The sequence below is a fragment of the Micrasema longulum genome, unplaced genomic scaffold, assembly GCF_059751315.1.
Source record: "Micrasema longulum isolate JH-2025_06_02 unplaced genomic scaffold, ASM5975131v1 h1tg000578l, whole genome shotgun sequence".
Taxonomy (NCBI): Eukaryota; Metazoa; Arthropoda; class Insecta; order Trichoptera; family Brachycentridae; genus Micrasema; species Micrasema longulum.
The window spans coordinates 528,380-549,222 of NW_028277774.1; the positions used below are offsets into that span (position 1 = coordinate 528,380).

General features: G+C 30.2%; 1 protein-coding gene across 2 annotated transcripts in view; it reads left to right on the forward strand.

Annotated features, from left to right (window-relative positions):
* The window catches only part of nAChRalpha6 (nicotinic acetylcholine receptor alpha6), a 447,337-nt gene that overhangs the window by 236,891 nt on the left and 189,603 nt on the right, over window positions 1–20,843 (forward strand). The gene's annotated exons all lie outside the window — the stretch shown is intronic.

The following is a 20,843-nucleotide window of genomic DNA, read 5'->3' on the forward strand; positions in this document are numbered from 1 at the left end:
ATTCAGAAAGAAATGAAGCAACGTTTTCACAATAAATAAATATTTCACAATATTCTGTAAACTAAAACAACTTTCTTACACAAACGAAAAAAAAAAATAAAAACGCTTTAAATAATCTAGGAAGTTGTAAATCTTGGACTAAGGGAGATAAGGTCGTTCAAATCACATGCTACACAGACATTTGTTGTTTTGGTAAATGGAAAATTTTTATAATAAATTCTGTGGCATTAGATAAAGAGGTACATGTCACAGAACATGGGTAAAGTATGCAGTTCTATAAGGTCAAAGGACGGTCAGGTGTTGAGATACAAGTTAGAAAAAAAACAATAATTGAATTCGTTAATGTTATATGATTCAAAAGTACTATTAGAGGATAATGCAAATGAGAAGATAATATTAACAAAATATAATGATCTTTTAATCGCCTCACCGTTTTAATTCTTAAGTTTACGCATTTAAAGTTTATTCTAAGATGGGCCCTAAAATTGTACTCAAAAGCAATGAGTCAGTTTGAAACATAAAATAGTTCTTCTGTACAAACGGCAAAGTTAATTAAAACCACTTTAGCTAAATATCACAGAGTTTAACATTAAAAATTAATCTAAATGTATTCTAAGAAATTTAAATTTAAAATATATAAAACGCATTTTGTATTATCTTATACGATCGTATTATGTACTTAACAACATTGTTGATTATCTTGTATTAAATTAATAATCATTTGCGTTTTGACAAACCAATATATTTTATTTTTAAAAAAAAATGTTTCATCTGTGATTTTCGAGAATCCATTTTCAGATCAAAAGCTCTAAATATAATTCTCTAAGTAGGGATTGAATAACGTATAGAATGTAAATGTAACTTGCAAAAATCCTTCAAAGTGTAATAAAAAAAGAACTTTTATTAAAGTAAATATCTTTGATAGTATTAAACTGTTTATCTTATACCTAATAAATAAAATTTGTGCAGTTAAATTATTAGTTTCAAATTTTATAATTATTTGTTTTGTAAAGCGTGCATTATATTTTACATATAAAAATAAAAGTTTTTTTAAATAATATTAATATATTGCAAACAGAGATAAAGAACATTTAAAAGGCAATATAAAGGTCTAGTCATCAAAGGGCTTACGACGTCTCATTGGGTGTTTTAGTGTCCACTTTACACGCTGCAACCACTTTGCATATTTACCGTTTTACCTGTATTTAAACATCTAAATTCGTTAAATTCTTTCATCCATTGATCTTGCGAAGTCAAAGAGCTGAAAACTTTATTGATGCGGGTGAGATTTTGACCGAATTATTGCACAAACATACTAGGCTGCGCCTGAAAATACTTTTTGATTTTTATACTTCATCTTGGACCAGCTGGTTTTATTAACAATATTTATTTATTTATTTATTTATTTATTTACGGACAAAGTCCATTAATATTCTTAGTTTGTTAATTTTTTTGTATGCAAGAACTGGATTAAACCCGCTTGGGAGTTATCAATATCAGTATATTACATCAAATATGAAGAATTTATTCCTTTATTCAAAATGTTCTTTATCTCTGTTGTATTATATTTATATTGTTGATTTTCAAGTATAATAAAGGTTGAAATTAGTTTTCGTCTACAAAAATTTTTAAGAACTCAAAATATTGTTAATAAATACTTTTAAAGTATCAGTATCTTGATCTGCTGTACATTAGTAATTTTTACATAAATCATCATAATCATCATACATTTATGAACCAAATGGTGCATAAGGCACTGCGTTGGTATACAAATCGCAGCGTATATAGATAATTTTTATTATATGAAGGTAAGATGATCAGTCTTACGTTTCAGACACCAGTCCAGGGACTTTGAAATTTTCTAGTGGAAAAACACATTTTAAAATCAATATTTCGTGTCAACCATGTCAGAAATCTAACCCTTAACCTCTTGCATGGTAGCCAAATGCGCTGACCACTATACCACAAGGACGACTTATTACGTTCATGTTTACTATTTAGTATTTTACGGATAATGTATGGTACTAAATTACCATAAAAAAACAGAAACAAAACATGTTTACAATTACCGTTCGCTTATTTAAGCAAAGTAATACAACAATTGAGATAAAAAAATTAATGAATCGCGATATCTGATTGATTGACTAGGTTTTAATTGAAATAAAACTCCTGTACGTAAAAAGAATGTAAAAAATAAATGAGATGATTAAAGAGGACGTTTAGATTGACAAAGTTAGTGTCATTCAATTTATCAAATCGAGTTTTCCAATACACCGTAACCAGGACTTTTTTCGTGTGTGTCCGGCGCCTACAAGCGTCGTTATAATTAATGAATATGAACGCTGAGGAAGTTGCGTCGGCGTCGTTATCGAGGGGGCGGAAAAGAAGGAGCGACAGGCGGCTTGAGGGGGCTGGGGTCGAACCCGGAGGGTGGGAGTCTTTGGAGAGGCGAAAATTCCACAAATCGTCATCTCAATATGATACTGCCGTAAATCCCAATACAAGACATTTCTGAGTAAGATATGAAACATTGAAATACTTTCTTTAGCTATGAAATCTTGTGGGAGTAGAAAAATTGTTGTTATTATCTTTTTTTGAAGAGGCATCAACTTACGCAAATAATAATTGTGACGTAGAAAATCGGCCTACACGCTTAATTTTTATTCAATTGTAGTGAGATTGAATTATTTCATTTTATAATAAGTCCCATTTTTTTATTGTAAGTAAAATAAATTTAAGTTGTGTAACAAAACGATGGAAACTATGAAATAAATAAAGTACCTTAAACAACGTTTTTCTACACAATGAACTAGTGAAGTATACCAGTTTAAAATGTTGGCTTTAAATAATATCTTCTAAATACTTAAAGATAAAATAAATAGTAGTATTTCTAGGTCTGGAAACGTAAGAACGAATATTTTTCTTTAATAAAATGAACAAAGATAATAAAAATTACAGTCAGGAATACAATATATTTAAGAAAGAAGTAAAAAACTACGTCTATAATTCTTCTTTATGTAACACTGATTTGAAAACATCGTTGATATCTTTTTTGTAATTTATTTATGTTATTCTAAAAATATTATTGATTAAAATAAAATAATCTACTGTAAGACGTCACTCCCCATTATACACACAAGAATTTTTTTATTTCTTTTATGTAATGGGAAACGTTAATGTATATATATGTATTTGATCAATGTAAAAAAATGTTTTTAGCTGTAATATTGTATTTTTATTTGTTGTTAATAAAAATAAAATAAAAATATATAATTTACTGTTTTATCGAATAATGTTTAATTTATTTATGTTTTTTTCGAAAATAATTTAGATTATATAAAAAAAATAACTAATCTAACCATGAATCTTAGATAAACTCCGACAATACATTAAAGCGCCAAATATATAAAAAAATACCAGCATATTTATAACACTTCGTTTTTGTTGTTTAAAATCAGGCGGATGATAACGTAATGATTTTTAGATTCCATTATTCTCAAAAACCATCAGCAGTTAATTCCTTTATACATGGATTAAACTGTTATTTTAAGTCCAATTACCTATCAAAAATAAGTAGACGTTATTAAAATATAAGCGTTACTTAAATTAATTATAGCCTTAAAAAATCGTTAACAGATTAAAAACTAAAAACAAAGCGGCAATGTTCAAAATTGAATATGGCTTTTTAAACGATAAAGTGAATAAATCGATTGCATGGGACTTTAGAGAATATATCAGTACGACATTCAAATCGAAAAATATATTATCAGTTCCAATAGTAAGTGTGAAATTTCTGCCCTGATTCTTATTTTTTTACGCGCAAGTGATCACAATTAAGGTTTGATAGTGTATTTTAGATATTGAATTAAAATTCTGATTATCTTCATACAATATTTAGACTTTTCATACAATTTACGTGACTCCTGGAACGTGCGACCAACCAGCAAAACTTAAATGAACGCCGAGCCGGCAGACCGCACATTATTCCCTTATACGTAAATATATACATTTGTATGGTAAGGCTTTTAATATGTATAGTATACACTACAATAAGGTAACTTTTTATAAAAATTGATTAAAGAAAATGCTTATCAATAATAAAAACTACCGTATTTTTTGGACTATAAATCGCACTTTTTTACTCTGAAAATTTAACCAAAAATTGGGGTGCGTCTTATGGTCCGATACGTGTTACCGTCCGCAAAATACGGTAATTTGAATTATTTTGCAGTAAATAATTTAAAATTGATTTTTAAAAAATATAAAAATAATGTACGTTATGTTGGACACAGTTGGCGCAACACGTAAAAAATAATATTTAACCGTAAATCGTTTAAAAAATGTACTTCTGATTTTGCAACATATTTACTTGAAAACAGCAACAATTTTAGTTTCAGTGCAAAGAAAACAGTCTAGATATATTATTTTTTATTTGTTAATACTGTATTTATTAAGTTTTTCGTTAATACTTAAATATTGACTTATTTATCAAAAGATGAACCGTGAAATAGTGCGAGAAGTCTATATTTTATAAATCTAACGATACCGGGTTATCGGAGCTGGGATATTCTAGCGGACGTGGCTCATTATAATAATTACACCACGCCAAAATGGCGAATGAGTCAGGAGTCGTATCACGGCCGTTTTGTCAATACCGCCGTAAAATAGCCTGTCAAAGCGGGCATTATTCGCGAGACGTGAAAAGAAGGAATGTTAGTTTGTTATCGATAGACTGAAACTCCATTACCGGCTCCCGCTTGTTAGTCCCGCCTTGGGACGCCTCCGAAGAACGCAATTAATCATTCTTGGGGTAGCAATTAATAGGTGTTTGATTGTTTGGGGATCATAAATAAAAAGCCCCCTTGCCTCGAATTCCGGAACTTAGTCCTCGATTAAAATTGCTTTCATGAATGTATTCAATTCAAAAAGAAAAATCTTTTAGGGGAAATTTAATGGATTTTATTTTATTAATTTATTATTCGTAATAAAGTTTATACACAAAGAAAATGTTAACTGAAAAAGCAGTTATTTATTTTACACGAAAAATGATAGTAATTACCTTTTTCTAGAAGGCAAAAAAGAGAGTGCACTAACACTATGTTTTTTATATTTTTCCATGCAACGAATTTTTGACATATATTTAAATATTTTTTTTGTATTTTGCATAATAAGTTCTTTGTGAGGGTCTAAGCCACAGATATAAATATATTCAGTGGTCTTAGCTAATAACTTATTTTTTTAATTTTGCTGGTTTGATATTGATACTTAGAAAATAAGATTTCAGATTAGCGTTTGCATTTTTAAAAATTCGGAAATATCATATTAGGATAAACTTTGATTTTTGAGTTATAAGGATTGATAATAATTTCACGATTGATTTTGTTTATTTTGTAACGCTTCTGTTAAAGTCGACTAAACTAAAAACGGATGCAAAAAAATATGAAGCTCACTTCATTATTTTTTATACAAATCATTTGTTTACCTGTATATTATCAAAGATGTTACTACATTATCTCTGTTTAAATCACGTCTGAAAAAACATCTCCTTTCTCTTCCTTAATCTCTCTTCCTTTCCTTTTTCCTCTTTCCTCTTTTTTCCCTTTTCCCATTGAGTAATAGTTTTGATTTAAGGTAATTTATAAACAAATACGTTTATTTCTATTTTGATTTACTTTTAGCTTTTTATTTTTTTTTCTATTGAATATGTTCTGTAACTTGAATTATAAAAAGAAAACTTTTATTTTATTGGTTGGTTGAAAGAAATTGCCATTTGGCAATAAGCCCGCCAATGTACAAATAACATTAAATAAAAAAAGTTAAATAAAAAAAAAAATATGTATATCATAGTTCTTTGTGGATCAAGCGTCAATAAAATTATAAAGTGTATATTTGAAGCACTAACTTTGTTGTAATACATTTAAATAAAATAAATAAAACAACTTTGTTTTTAACCACTAATTTTTATTTTCCACCGACCGGTTTCAAGGCAAACAAGCTTCTTCGTCAAGGTTTACGTAACAAATGAATTGATTCCTGTATTATTTTTATCATGTTCCCTAAATACTACACTGAATTGGCAAATCATCTGATTAAAAAAAATCATAACTTCAATAAAGACACTGAATTAAAAGTACTTCATGTTGAAAATAAAATATTAAAATTAGACAACTTAGAAATCTTAGAAATTAAAAAAGCGATTTAAAATAAGAAAACAATAATTAATAACCAAATGAACAATATTTCTTTTAGTCTTCTCTTGTCTAATCAAATTACCACCCGTGTTAGGAAAGAACTCCTTGAATTATTGTGTCAACGTGTAGTATTTAGTGAACATGATACAAATAAAAAAGGAATCAATTCATTAGTTACGTAATCTTGACGAAGAAGCTTGTTTGCTTTGAATCCGGTCGGTGGAAAAAAAAAGTAATGGTTAAAAACAAAGTTGTAGTATTTGTTTTATTGTTAAAAAATTGAATTGAAAAAAGGGATTGGAATGGCGAAGTTATTTAATTTTTAAGCAGATCATACGTTTATCCGAATACAAAAGTTTTTCTAGGATCAAACGTAATTAAATTTAATTAAAAAACATTAGAGTGGTGAAGCGAACTAGTAAATAAATCAAAAAGACTACATTTGGTAAGCGAACAATATTTCACACAATATTATTTTTGGTATGTGTATATATATTTACATATTTATACACACACACTTCTGGGTTTTATCCCAAGGGGGAGTAGGTATATTTTTATTTATATCACTACAGAGATGGGTAGAATTTTTTGTTTCAAGATTATGGATATTCGAGCGTTTACAGGGCTTATGACCTGTCATAGGTTGGGTTCAAGTGGCCACTTTTATGTAAGTTCTACAACATTCCCCATTCCGCTTATTAGCGAATATCCATATCGGTGACATTTTTGGTTTTTGTATATATGTCATGAAACAAGGAAAGCTTTCGCTAGCGCGTTTGGAGCGCAAATCGTGTAATCGTGTATTGTGTAAAACAAGATCTGGTCAAAAAATTAAGTAAAAATAAATTGCAGAGTCATCTGCAGGCGATTACTAGTAATTAATTTAACTCGAAAAGAGTCTTAGCTACATAAATAAAGTGATTTGCTTTAATACTTAACCTCAATATCAAATACATAGATGGCGCTCCAAACGCGCTAGCGAAAGCTTTCCTTGTTTCATGACATATATACAAAAACCAAAAATGTCACCGATATGGATATTCGCTAATAAGCGGAATGGGGAATGTTGTAGAACCTACATAAAAGTGGCCACTTGAACCCAACCTATGACAGGTCATAAGCCCTGTAAACGCTCGAATATCCATAATCTTGAAACAAAAAATTCTACCCATCTCTGTAGTGATATAAATAAGAACAATATTTCAATTGTATTCTCATAAATACATGTACATAAAAGACGAGGGGACGTAAAATCTATTTTACGTTCTTGTCTGCAAAGGAAAGGCCTCCCATCTATTGATGCACAAACCCTTCCTTCGTCAATGTCTTCCATAGGTCGGGGTAAGCGGCCAGGACCGCATATCTTCCGAAGGGACAACTTGACCACAACGTCACGTTGGATATCTTCCTTTCTCATACGAAAATTTTTATATTTTCCTTTATTTTGCCAGGATTTTTGTAATGTTATACAATGTCGAGAGGTAATCCTATTTACTAAAGTTTCCGTTAATAAGGTTCTGTGTTTTATTATTCACGATGCACTAATAAAAAAATATTCTAAAACATGAAAAAATTAAAACGTAAATAACAGCTTGTTTATAGTAAATACTTAAACTGTGTAAATTTTAACTTTTGAAAGGCAATAATTTGATAACTGTTATAAAACAATACGTTTACCAAGAATTTTAATAGAAGGGAGGTAACAATATATTTAGTGTACAAATTTAGACAGGTACTAGATTCAACTTTAGATTACACGGTGTGTAAAATATTAATATATTCCGTCGACGACTTTCTTTATTTACGGTATGTTTGGGGTTTGAGCACCCAATGACAAATTTATTGAAAAATGGTTTATTGGGGTTTACATAATATCGTGGGTATACTGGCAAAACGCTTTAACTTTCAAATCCCCGTTTTGAGAAATCAATCATTTAAGTTTTGTTCCAATTTCGCTCTTATATATTTTATTTCAATATAGTAAGATGTTAAGTGCTCATTAATTTAATTTTTCCATTTTTAAATTGTATATTCAGTAAATACTAAGTTATTTAAAGCTTTTAGCCTGAATAAAATACCGGGTAAATGCCTTAACCTTAAATTTAATTTTAAAACTACAGATATATCAAATTTGATAAGTGTTCTCAAATATTTGTAAATAAATAATGTAATTCAATATGACTCAGCGTATTTTGCCAGATTGCAGAGCGTTAAAAACCTTACAAAACTGCATCATTAAGTAAAATTCGCATATTTTCGAGTTGACGTTTTTTGCCAGTATACCCACGATATATACTATGTGGATATTGTTACGCCTAAATCATGCTATGTAATAAATTAAAAAAAAACAATAATTCTTTGTAATTAGGTAAATATCACATATTAAAATAAATAAACAACTCAGAATCTGTTGCCATTTTCACTTTTCTCATTCATCATTATGAAATGAAAAAGTCCTTCTTTAAAAACTAATAAATTAATGATTTAGTATAAATATTCTCTTTTCTGACTGATGCTGTGATAAATATTGCAAATTTTATTTAAGTATTCGAATTTAAATATTTTTCCCTTGAAACCACGTTGACGAGTAAATTTTTTGTATTTCTTATAATTAACCTTTTACGGTGAATTATAGATACATTTCTCTCGCAATATATGGATTCCTTTGTCTAGATACATGGTGTTAATTGATGAATGCCTAGTGCTGCGGTTTCCACTAGGTAAGCTCGTTCAAGCGTTGGACATTAATATATTGGATTTGGATAGAAGCAAATGCTTTGTCAGTTTCTATCTAATTAAAACTTAATTCTATCGGAGTATTTGATGAACAGTAAAGTCACAACGATGCTTAAATTGAATTCTTATCTAGTCAAGATCATTATTATTCGTCATCGAAATTTACATAACCATTAATTGATTAGTCTTAAATAAGATAATATCAACTTTTATAATAAATTTTACTTTTGGTAGGGGGCGAAGCCCAGCGGCTTCTATGATGACACTTTAGAAAAATACATCTTAAAATAAAGCTATAACATGAATTTTAAAAAATGCCCACAAAGACTACAGCGTCTGAGCGTGGGCCATTCAGAAAAAGAAAGAAAAGAAAAGGAAAGAAAAGAAAAGAAAAGAAAAGAAAAGAAAAGAAAAGAAAAGAAAAGAAAAGAAAAGAAAAGAAAAGAAAAGAAAAGAAAAGAAAAGAAAAGAAAAGAAAAGAAAAGAAAAGAAAAGAAAAGAAAAGAAAAGAAAAGAAAAGAAAAAGAAAAGAAAAGAAAAGAAAGGAAAAGAAAAGAAAAGAAAAGAAAAGAAAATATGTATATAAAGTGACAAATAAATAAATACTTCAGAAACCGCATACGCGCATCAAACAGAAGGTGACTAAACTACTCTTAAATAGTAGTTTTACGTTTTGACCGATTAATTTCTTTGTAGACGTCGCTCAGTACGCAACTCCCGATTTGAATTCAACCGTGCCGTGTTGTGTCGTTTTAAAGTGTAAAAATACTCCTGAGATTTTAAAGAAACAAGATTGGATCACATTTCATGTGTAATTAGCAAATGCATGTGTAAGTAACAAAAGCATTACATGAAAATTGAAATATTTTTCCATCTGTCAGATTGTCAAAGAAAACAAAAGGGACATTTCGTTAGTGTTGCCAGGGTAGGTATTTTTTTAACCATACTTTGCTCACCTAATGAGAAAACTAATGAAAATTGGACCTCAGATTAAAAGACGCCGTTGTAGACATTTGATCGAGATTATCTTCAGAACTTCAAATATTATTTAACATGATAAAAACATACCCGTCTTATGTAAATTGAAATTCGTTTTACATTTTAAATTCAAAGTTCTTAAATTTAATTACTTTTATTAAATGACCCTTTAATTATCTTCTCTGTTGTGTCAATCAATGTTTCCACGTGGACAAAAAAAAATCAGAGAAATATGATTCTACGCTCTTTCTGGACTATTCTTAATTCTATGCATAATTGTATTGTTGGTAATTTTAAAATGACTTAAGTTTTCAAGCATTATTTCATTGGATATATTTTTTTTTTACAAATGAACAAAAATAACTAAAACCATAAAATAGGTGCCTATTTAAATAAGAATTTGTCAGAACATTTTTAAATTGTACGGACTCTAAATTCGTATCTGTCCTTTTTGGGTAATTTACTGTTGTACTGCAGGGTAAAAAATTGAAAAAAAAGCAGTTTTTTTATTTCTTAATTATTTGTTTACTCAGGTTGGCTAATAAAGAATTCCAACCCTCTTTTAATTGAAAACACACTTGTTGGTTAATAGGAAAATATAAAAATTACATCCAACCTTTTGTGGTCATATTTACTCAATTAGGGATACAACGTTTCACATAGAATTTTAAATTTATACCCAAGACAAGCTTTTATCTACAACGAAATTGTTAAAAGGGTAAATACAGGGGACCGAATAATTAAAAAGGTTGCTTCGGTATTTTAACAGTAAGTCGAATTAGCGGGAATTGCGTATTTTTCATAAGGGATAAAAAATTCAAGACAGCAATTTAAATTTATGCAATTCAAATTTTTTTTTTTACGAAAATGAAAATAATAATAATTAATTTATTTCGTCGAAATGTTTTAGGAAAATAACGGTGAAAATGTGTGGGTATAAATTCAATATTAAACACAGACAAAAATAAACAGTGTTAAACATCTCAGCAATTTAAGCTTGGCTTTTTCGCTTTGCGAGTAAAAAACGGATCATAAAAAAAGTTCCTTTCATACGTTGTCATGTCAATAAGACAAACTGGGGGCTAAGCCATTTAGTAGAAAGGGATATTTCGAAAACCCCGAGACGCTCGGAGCCTTGATTATTTTATTGGAGTTTTACAGCCCTTTACGCAGGCGTTCCATCCCCGCTCACCATCCAGGTACCCCCTCCCTGACCCATTTCAGCCTGGGAAAGTCGAGAAAAACGTACCGTTTAACCTACATACAAATAAAATACATCATAAAAATTCCCGACCTATTCGCTTGGTGGAAATTCTTCTGTATGCAAAGCGCCATTGTTTTCTCGGGTTCGTTATTTTTATCCGCGTACTAAGTTCGCAAGAATTGGAAATTCAACAAAAGAAGACTGTACATAACTCACGAAAAATGAAGAGTTCCAAAGAGTTTGACGTCTGCGGAGACAACCCTAGAAATATACAAAAAAAAGATAACTGGCCGGTCTAACATTCTAAGACCGAGAAGAAATATATTGTTCTAGAATGGATATGAAATACGGGAGTAAAAAATATTCTCACATCTCACATCTTCGAGATTTGCACCGGTTAAAAAGCCCAGAGAGAATAAAATACAAGCTTTGCTGGACAGTAATCAAATCCTTGATGAAATGGCTACAAAATATCTATCGGACCTTGGTATTAGGGAAAATACATGCCGAATAAAATTAACTCTAAGGTCAGCATTTGATTCAGGAAGAGGAAAACTTGTCGAAATCCGGCGCTCCCCAAACACTAGATTTGGACATCGTGTTTTTGCCGTTGCCGGCTTCTCTGCCTGGAACCAATTTACTTCAAGCTTACGAATCATCGACAGTCCCAGTCAGTTCAGATTTCAACCGATATTCCATTTTTTTAGATTATCATACCCTCAATTTTAAATCAGAAAATGTAATATGTTACTTTTGTTTTGTTAGAATGTATGTTTAAGTATACACTCGTAAAGCACTCTTAAGGGGATTTTTCAGAAAAATGGGGCTAAATAAATCAGCCTTATATATTATTATTATTATTAATAATCTTTTTGCAGAGTTTATTTGGTACAAAATTAAACTCGAAACCGTCGACTCGAAACCTGTCGAAAGCTTAGATGGTTTCTGCGGAAATAATAAAGTCTGGAAGATACGTTACATTTGACTTGGGAAACGAATCTCATGGAATTTTTTGCCGCGGAGTTCTAATACGAACGTTGCATTTGTAGAATCGCTTTCGAATAGCTGGCTTTAATATATAACCTACCTGCCGGATTTGTACCGCGCTTGTTTACTGTACAATTTATCTAGTACACTACGTATTGGTTGGGTGCTCATATATTTCGGATTGCGAGGACTGTAGTGCATGATCATCCATGTTCGCGGTTTAACATGATAAACTGACTCACTGCGGTTAGATTAGTTGCCGAAACACATTTAATCCTTTACGGTGTAATTCATTCGCTTTTATGATAAACAGTGTTTGAAAATGACAAAATCAAAATGAATTTAAGCTTATGTAAATAATATGTTTTTCTGTAATATTTATTAAAAAACCTAATCAAATACAAGTCATGCAGCTTTTACTTCGACTGTTATGGTGTAGATGTAAAGATATTTGCACAATAAGTTTTTCTGGGTTTTCTGATGTACATCAACCCTGATGATGGACGCTGTAACGCGATCCGAAACGTCGGTAGAGAGTACGAACGACACACGGCATAATAACCCAGAAAAACTTATTGTGCATCTTAACGGCCGTGAAAATCTAAGAAGTTTAGTAAAGATATTTATTCTTAAATAAAATTCATTTTATATATGTAAATCTCCATGAACAAGTCACGAAAAGTGCCTTGGTGGGAAAAATTGTAATTGTAACACTCAGTGTTCTGTACTCACAGTATATTTATCGTAAGAAAAAATACAAATAAATAAATAAATAAATAACGCAACCTTATTGGAACAAATAATTATTTTGTATTGTAATGGATATAAAAATATGCAAAAAATCGTTTAAGCCTAATCTTGGTTTGCAATCACAGAATTTAATTTTCAGTGGATATCATTTTTTTCATTTTTTATTTTAAAGGAATAATGAGCTAAGCCTCTATTTTGAGGCTTGTCAGCTGGTGGGATAGAAGGGATATGGAAGGAAGCAATTAAAAATACACCACAACACCCAGACCAATTGAAAAAAAAATCTTTCTAGGATTTTTTTCTTGCAATTGGCGGGAATCGAACCCGCGACGACAGTTTCACAGATAGCTGTCAAACCAACTGCGCCACGGCGCCTGTCTTGTACAATACAATTTGCATCTTTATATTGATTGAAAATGCTTCATAAAAGACACATTTTTTTCAATATGCGAAAAGTACAAATAAAAAATAAGGAAACTAAATACCAGACCAAAAAAATGACACTAAAATACTTTATACATATACATCATCATTCCTTTTCCGAACCTAATAGTTCATAGGGCACTGCATTGGTACACTAAACGCAAAACAATCTTTTAAATAAATATTTTTTATCAACCATGTTGGGAATCGAACCCGACTTCTTGCATGGTAGGCAAACGCGATGACTATTACTTATATTACACAAAAATATTATACCTGTCTATGTATTATAGGGGCCAAAAATTTATAAACATTTCTTGTATACCCACGAACAGGCCATGCCTTTGTGGGATTTTTCGTTTACTATTTTAACTGTTAATACGTATATCATTGCGATGTAATTATTTTTTTGAATACTCTGTTTTACCTCATATGTAAATTGCAAAAAAAAAATATAATAGTAAAAAAAAAATATATTTAAGGCATCCTGACGTCTCTGCAACCTGTGAAGATCTATTGTGACGGGTTGTCGTGAATAGTTCTTGCCCTCCAAGCCTGGGTCTATAAAGAGCCTGGCTACTATTATTTATATTATTTATATCACTACAGAGATGGGTAGAATTTTTGTTTCAAGATTATGGATATTCGAGCGTTTACAGGGCTTATGACCTGTCATAGGTTGGGTTCAAGTGGCCACTTTTATGTAGAATTCTACAACATTCCCCATTCCGCTTATTAGCGAATATCCATATCGGTGACATTTTTGGTTTTAGTATATATGTCATGAAACAGGGAAAGCTTTCGCTAGCGCGTTTGGAGCGCCATCTATGTATTTGATATTGAGGTTAAGTCTGGAAGGCGAGAGTTTACATTTTGCTAAATCTCCCCCTCACTGTTGATATAAGTTTTGATTATAAATAAATTATCTTTTTAAAGAGTGTATATACGAGTATGCTGTATTTAAATGATACATGCTGTTGAATTACAATCTCTTAGGCAAATGTGAAGTGAATCAACGATATTTGCATATATTTGAATGTGAAGATCTATGCATTGTAATATACGCCTAAGACGAGCAATATCGACAAAAAAAGCGGCGTTTTGGACATGTGGAGCGAATGAAAGAATAAACGATTAGGTTTACAAATTAAATTTTTATGGATTCAAAAAACAGAAAGGACTTAGAAAGACATGACCTAATCAAATAAACAAATGATGAACCGGCGTGCGCGTATGAGAATGCAAGTGGAGAATGCGAGATCTGTATGGAAAAAGTAGTGTGGCGTTCTATTCTTTCTGTCTATCCTTACGGGAAAACGGTGTTATGGTTTATTTGTTTGTTTGTTGAAATAATGTAAAATGAATGAGAAAGTTCATTGGTTTAAAAACTGAACATATTTGTTAATAGCCCTTCATTTAAGCATACATTTTGTTTTGTTAATAGCATATTAAATTAAGCCCAAAGTTTTGTAATTTCGAAATTAATTTGCCCATGACGATACTAGTTCTCATTGGTGAGTTATCGTGACATTAAAAAGTAAAACCCCGAACTACCAAAATATACTAGACTTTGAAATAAATCATTTCCTGGAAACCGGAAATCTATCGCAAAACATGTCGACGCTGTAATTGATTCACACGAACTTGTGACGTCATTCAAAGCAGTTTATTTTTATTAAACTATATTTGTTCATTTTTTCATATGTTTTCGAGAAACTTCACATTAAAATTGAACGTAGTTATGCGAAAAACCACCGCCAGTCCACAATTTTGAAAAAATGAGATATTTGTTTGCAGTAAACTCAATTCTATGTTCTGCTTAAAACAGCCAGACCGCTTTCACACAAAAAACTTGTAATGCCGTATTGAACAGACTTCATGAACTCGGCAATAGTTATTCCCGCGTATCAGATATATTTGGTGTAGTTCCTATAGAAAAAACCCTTTGAACTTTTTCAAAGATGGTGAATAGTATTATTTTGATCTATTTATACATTTCATAATATACACAATTTTTTGTTTACTTTGCTCAGCTGTATGAAACAGAACTTTGTGATTTTTTTACATTACTTTTAAATATTTTATTACTGAATTTAATTTTTACATTAATTCATAAATTTTTTAAACTTCTACTGAATATGTTGTAAATTTTTAAGGTTTAATTTTTTATTATAAATCTTGGGTGGAAGGTAAATTATGTTTTTTTAAAAATAATTAAACCAAAGATGTAAATGTTATGTATACATTGATATTATATAACTGTTTAGTTAATTAACTAGTAGGTTATAATATGATTGTTTATTTTGCATAAAAATGTCTGCCTTAAAACAGGTTGTACCGAGTTAGGAAGACTAGACATGATTCAGAGAAATCTATTACCTAACTGTGTATGTAGTAGATAAAGTTACAGTTATTTTTGTAATTAAACTATGATTATTATTATTATTATAAATTTTTGTAAAAGGCAGATTTGCCGTATATCTCAGTAAAATTGATAAAAAAAACACTTTCTAAAATTAATGTCTATCACAAAAACTAAATTTTTCAATTTACAAAAAACACCCGCAGCACTAGTAATATAAAAAAAAAATGCACTGATTGTTTATCATTTGTCAATGTGAAAAACATTCAAAGTGTTATGTAGTTTTTTGAAAAAAAAAAGATAAACCCGCGAAGCCTCTATTTAGAGTCATGTCAGCAGGTGGAAAAGAAGGGATATGAAAGGAGGTTATGAAAAATACATCACAACACAATTAAGAAAAAAATAATTTTTGTTTTTTTTTTTCAACTGGCGGGAATCGAACCCGCGACGCCAGGTTCACAGTTAGCCGTCTGCGCCATGGGGATTTGATTTTTTTTTATTTTCACAAAGGTGCCATTATTTTAGTTTTACCAGTCTATGGCTGGCTGTTTAATGTATAACTACGTTAAATTATCAAATGCTGTAACTTTTACCGCGAGAAAGAAATTATTTTTACATCCAATTTACCGTGGCACTGAACTTTTTTAGTAAGGATTATTAAAATGGATATTTGTCTATTTCCTAACTAATAATTTATGCAAAAAAAGAATATCAATTAACTAAATAATGGCTGCCACAATATAACTAAAATTGACGAATAAATCCAATTTGCGATGCGAGTCAAACGTTGGTATGGAAATTGAGAATCCGCCAAACTATTTATTCAATCTTTTCTCAAGGTGACTGTTGTCTGTATCCTACAAGAATTATCAATTACTGTTATTTTAATAACAATCCAGAAAAAGACGTTGGCCTCCTCTGGGCTTGATGCCAGAAAAGCCAACGGAAGCCTTAGCAAGCTGATAATAACGGGGAGAAAAGAGAAAAAAGTGACTATTTCCAACAAGCTGGGAAGATAAAATAAACAACTTAACGGATTTATATTTAAACGCTGTATCACAAGAGGGAATGAAGAATAATTGTGTAATAAATTCAAGATATGTCAGGGGACCGCGACAAAGAACCATAAAAAAGATGATAAGAAAAATATGAGTTCTTCATCCAAATACAAGAGAATATGTAAAATATGAAACTAGAAAAAAACATTAGAACTTCATATTATCAATCCACATTTTGGAAATTCCTGTTACCATTTTCTGTTGATTTTTTAAACTTAATTATATGTTTTAACCAGGGGCAAATCGCGTATATAAGCGATTATGCGCAGCTTACCATTATATTTGACCATCCATAATAATGTTTTACGGTGACTTTATTTACAGAAAAACAAATAAATAATTATGATTTCTTATAGATCATTGCCACCATTCGTATTTTCTTCCAAATATAAATAAAAATATTAATGAAACGTGCCCAGCACCATCAATGAGCCAAAGAACTAGTTGATTACTCCAGCTTATTTTTCATACAAATAATTGTACCATATTTTGAACATATTAAACCCAGAGGCGGGATATTTTTCCTAGAACTTGCAAATTAGACGAATTCTTTGAAGATTCTCGATTTGGAAAACAGTATTTCAAACATTATTTTTAAGGTTTATTTTTATTTGAGATGATACTTTTGACATATGACTCGCAACACATGTGACGCTCGACGCGGCCGTTTTTGACATTATTCATTTACTAACTAAGAGGCCAGTTGCCATTTCAATCGTTATGAGAATACTTAATACTGACTGAATTCATCGTGCTGTTTTTTATAAACTTTTATATAAGTTGTGTGTTAAATTAATGAATAATATAGCCATACAATATATTAAACGTCGAATGATGTATGCCCATCACATAAAGCAAAGTCATTGCATGCAAAAACTAAAAATTCCCAAATTAATTAATCTCTTGAAGTTGAAAAGAATGGCATTAGAGCAGTGTTTTTTTTACGCAGAAACGATTTTTACAGTTAGCGTGATTCTTTTGTTTTGTTTTTTTATTTTGGTTTTGAAAACCCGAAAAATAGCTCAGTTTCATCAGCTATTTTCGGATGAACGGTATGCAAATATGATAAATAATTTTGAAAAACGGAAAAGGTATAGGTTTTAGAAAATTCCGTTCAAATACTATTTCTCAAAAAAAAAAATCAGAACCTTGATATTGTCTATTTTAATAAGGTATAATCAGTCCAACGTACAGTTGTCTATTTTGCACAATATCGGAGAGGCATCTGTGAGAAAGTGACAAAAAAACTATGTTGAAATGCCTATTCATCAAATTTCTCTGACACCGCGTATACACTTAACAATGCGCGATGGTGTAATTCTTTTAATTTTTTGCCTACGAGGAAACGTCTGAAAATATGATGGATTTTTTTACTAATTTTTTCAGACACGTGATAAAAGAAATTTGCTTGCCAAATATTCAATCCCAATAATTATATCGTATTCATCATACCCGATGGCGCATTGGGCATAACACAAAAAAATCCCTTATCGTCATCATTCGTCTTCTTGCACCCAGTGGTGCATAGAGTACTGAATTGAAAGTCGAATTGATGCTGTGCAGTGCAGTGTTTTCGTTATGCGGAAACGTAAGGTGATCTGTCTTACGTTTAAGGTGTCAGCCAAGGAATATATTTTACGTCATTGGGAATCGAACATTCTACCTCAAGAAGAGTAAGATACGAAGCGGCTTTTTCCATTTAATTTCCCTTTTCAGGGTTTTTACCGGAGAGTAACCATTGAATTTAAAACACTCATCCAGGCTTCTAGTTCCATTTCACTCTCAGAACTGTATTTAACGTTCAGCAAAACATATGTTAAGAATAAATAAGGATTAAATATATCGTTGGTCTAACTTGTAAAACTCATAAGGCCAAAACTTTCCTTAGTTCAAGGGAGAATAAAAACAGTTTATGTCTACATTCTATATTTTTTTATCAAATCAGGCAACACTGTTTGAACAATCAATCTTTATATCCATAAATATTGTGAAGTGTCCTATTAGAAAATGCCAAAATATATTTTTTTACCATTTTCGGACTAACGAATTTAACAAGAGGGGAAAATGATACAGTACATCAAATCTCAAAACAATTTTGTTAAATAAATCATCCTTATTTTCATATTTTGGATCGCATTTTTTATTTTGTTTTTGGTGAATAAATACGGCCTTATTTATATATACATATATATTACTCAACCTTTTTTATTTAAAAATCTTTTTTTTTCTTTTTTTTTTTTCTTTCAGTTCTAAAATTTTTTTCAGTTTGCTAATAACACATCCGTCTTATTTTTGTACTTTGTGAAGATTTGAAAAAACAACGAAAATAAATGATCTAGGAATATGAAAGTCTAGGCATTTACAGTATGTGGTCACGTTGTGGGACATTCACCATTGAGTCGATCAAACAAAGGCAGAATGATGAATGTTACACACTGTGTTAAGTGGCCACTAAAATACACTCTTCTTCGATCCCAGACTAAACAATGTATTTACTAATAATGTGAGAGGCACGAAAATTCAAATTAATTACACCTATAAACAATATGCAAAAAATCGGGTCATGGAAAAAGATGTACTTGATTTTTTTAGCTAAATTGCTAACAAAATATGTAACTTTTTGGTACAAAAATACTTCTATTGTGTATTTTTATGTGTGTGCAAGTGTATGTATGAGTATGCAACTATGTGTGTATATACACATTTGTATTGTGTATGGATATGTGCGTGTGCAAAATCGCACATACATGTATCATTATGTATGTGTGTGATTTTGATCATAAATTCATGCCGTCACGTTAAACTGATAAAACCAGTATCCACTCACAGGCTATGCCTTTATGGTTTATTCGTGGTTTACTAGCGTATTTTTTTTCTTATCTTTTTGTTCTATTATTATTTACATATACTGCAAACCTATGTAATAACATGATATATTTTTTCAATAAATACAACAAAAAAGATCTGTAAATGGCTAGATTTCCATATTCTCAGATTGAAAATGTTTTTCCTCCTCAAAAATGCTGCACTTAATTTCAATCTGGATAAATCCCCAGGGAGTGGAATCTTGCCAGTTTATAAACAGTTGGACATAATTAAAATATAGTTTGAAATTAGTCTGTAAGAAATAAAAACAGATATTCAATTTTTTTGGTTTACAAACAATGAAATATAATAAATGACATAGAGAAATATTCAAATAAAAAAAAGACCCATAAAAAACATGTATATTCTAATAAAAAACACATTTAAATTAAATTAACAATAGTTGTTTTCTCAGTTGTGCCGATATTTGCGAGGGCACGTTAGTAAAAGTATCTTTATGTGTATTTTAAACAATATGTGTGAGTGAAGGGTGTTGCTTGTTAAAAACTTAAATAATTTTTTTTCGAATGCATTTTTTGCGTTCGTAAATACTCAGAAATTTATGTAAATCTATTCAAAAGATTATAAATTGTTCCCTTTTCTGTAATGATTCTAAAGCCTCTTCCTACAATATTACAACGTTAAGTGTCTTGTTCAAGATGTTACAACGTTTCTATGTTATGTATGTATGTTGAAAGTTCCGCTCGTTGTAATTTGTTTCAATCGCATACGCAAAAGCTTTATAAAAGCTTGCCACATTTCGTTAGACATACAATCGTCAGGTTATTGAATAAGTGACAGAATTATATATTGCGAGGGATTTTTATCAAAATAAATGCCATGCAAATTTATTTAATCAACATTATTTTCCAATAAAGTAAACATCATTACGTAGAATACTGTTTTTATTTAAAATATGAGTTTATCAGGTAATGTACATTTTGTCTCTCGATGAAATTTGTTTTGCGTTAATATGTGTATTAAGTTTATTCAAATAAATGGACAATATTAAAGTAGAGTGTTTTTTTATTTTATTAGTATAAACAAAAAAAGTATTTTTACGAAAACAATTGTCATTGCTGTGATTTTTAAAGATTTGTATTAATTGTTAACATGAGTTGGGTACGGTTTTTTTCCACATTTGAAAATAAACACCAAGAGTAAAACAAGACGGTAAATGTTCATTTTATTTATTTATTTGATACTTTATATACATATACAATATATATACATGTAAGAGCGGGCATATTGCCTTAAGGCAGTTTCTTCCTACCAACCCAAACCGTTCA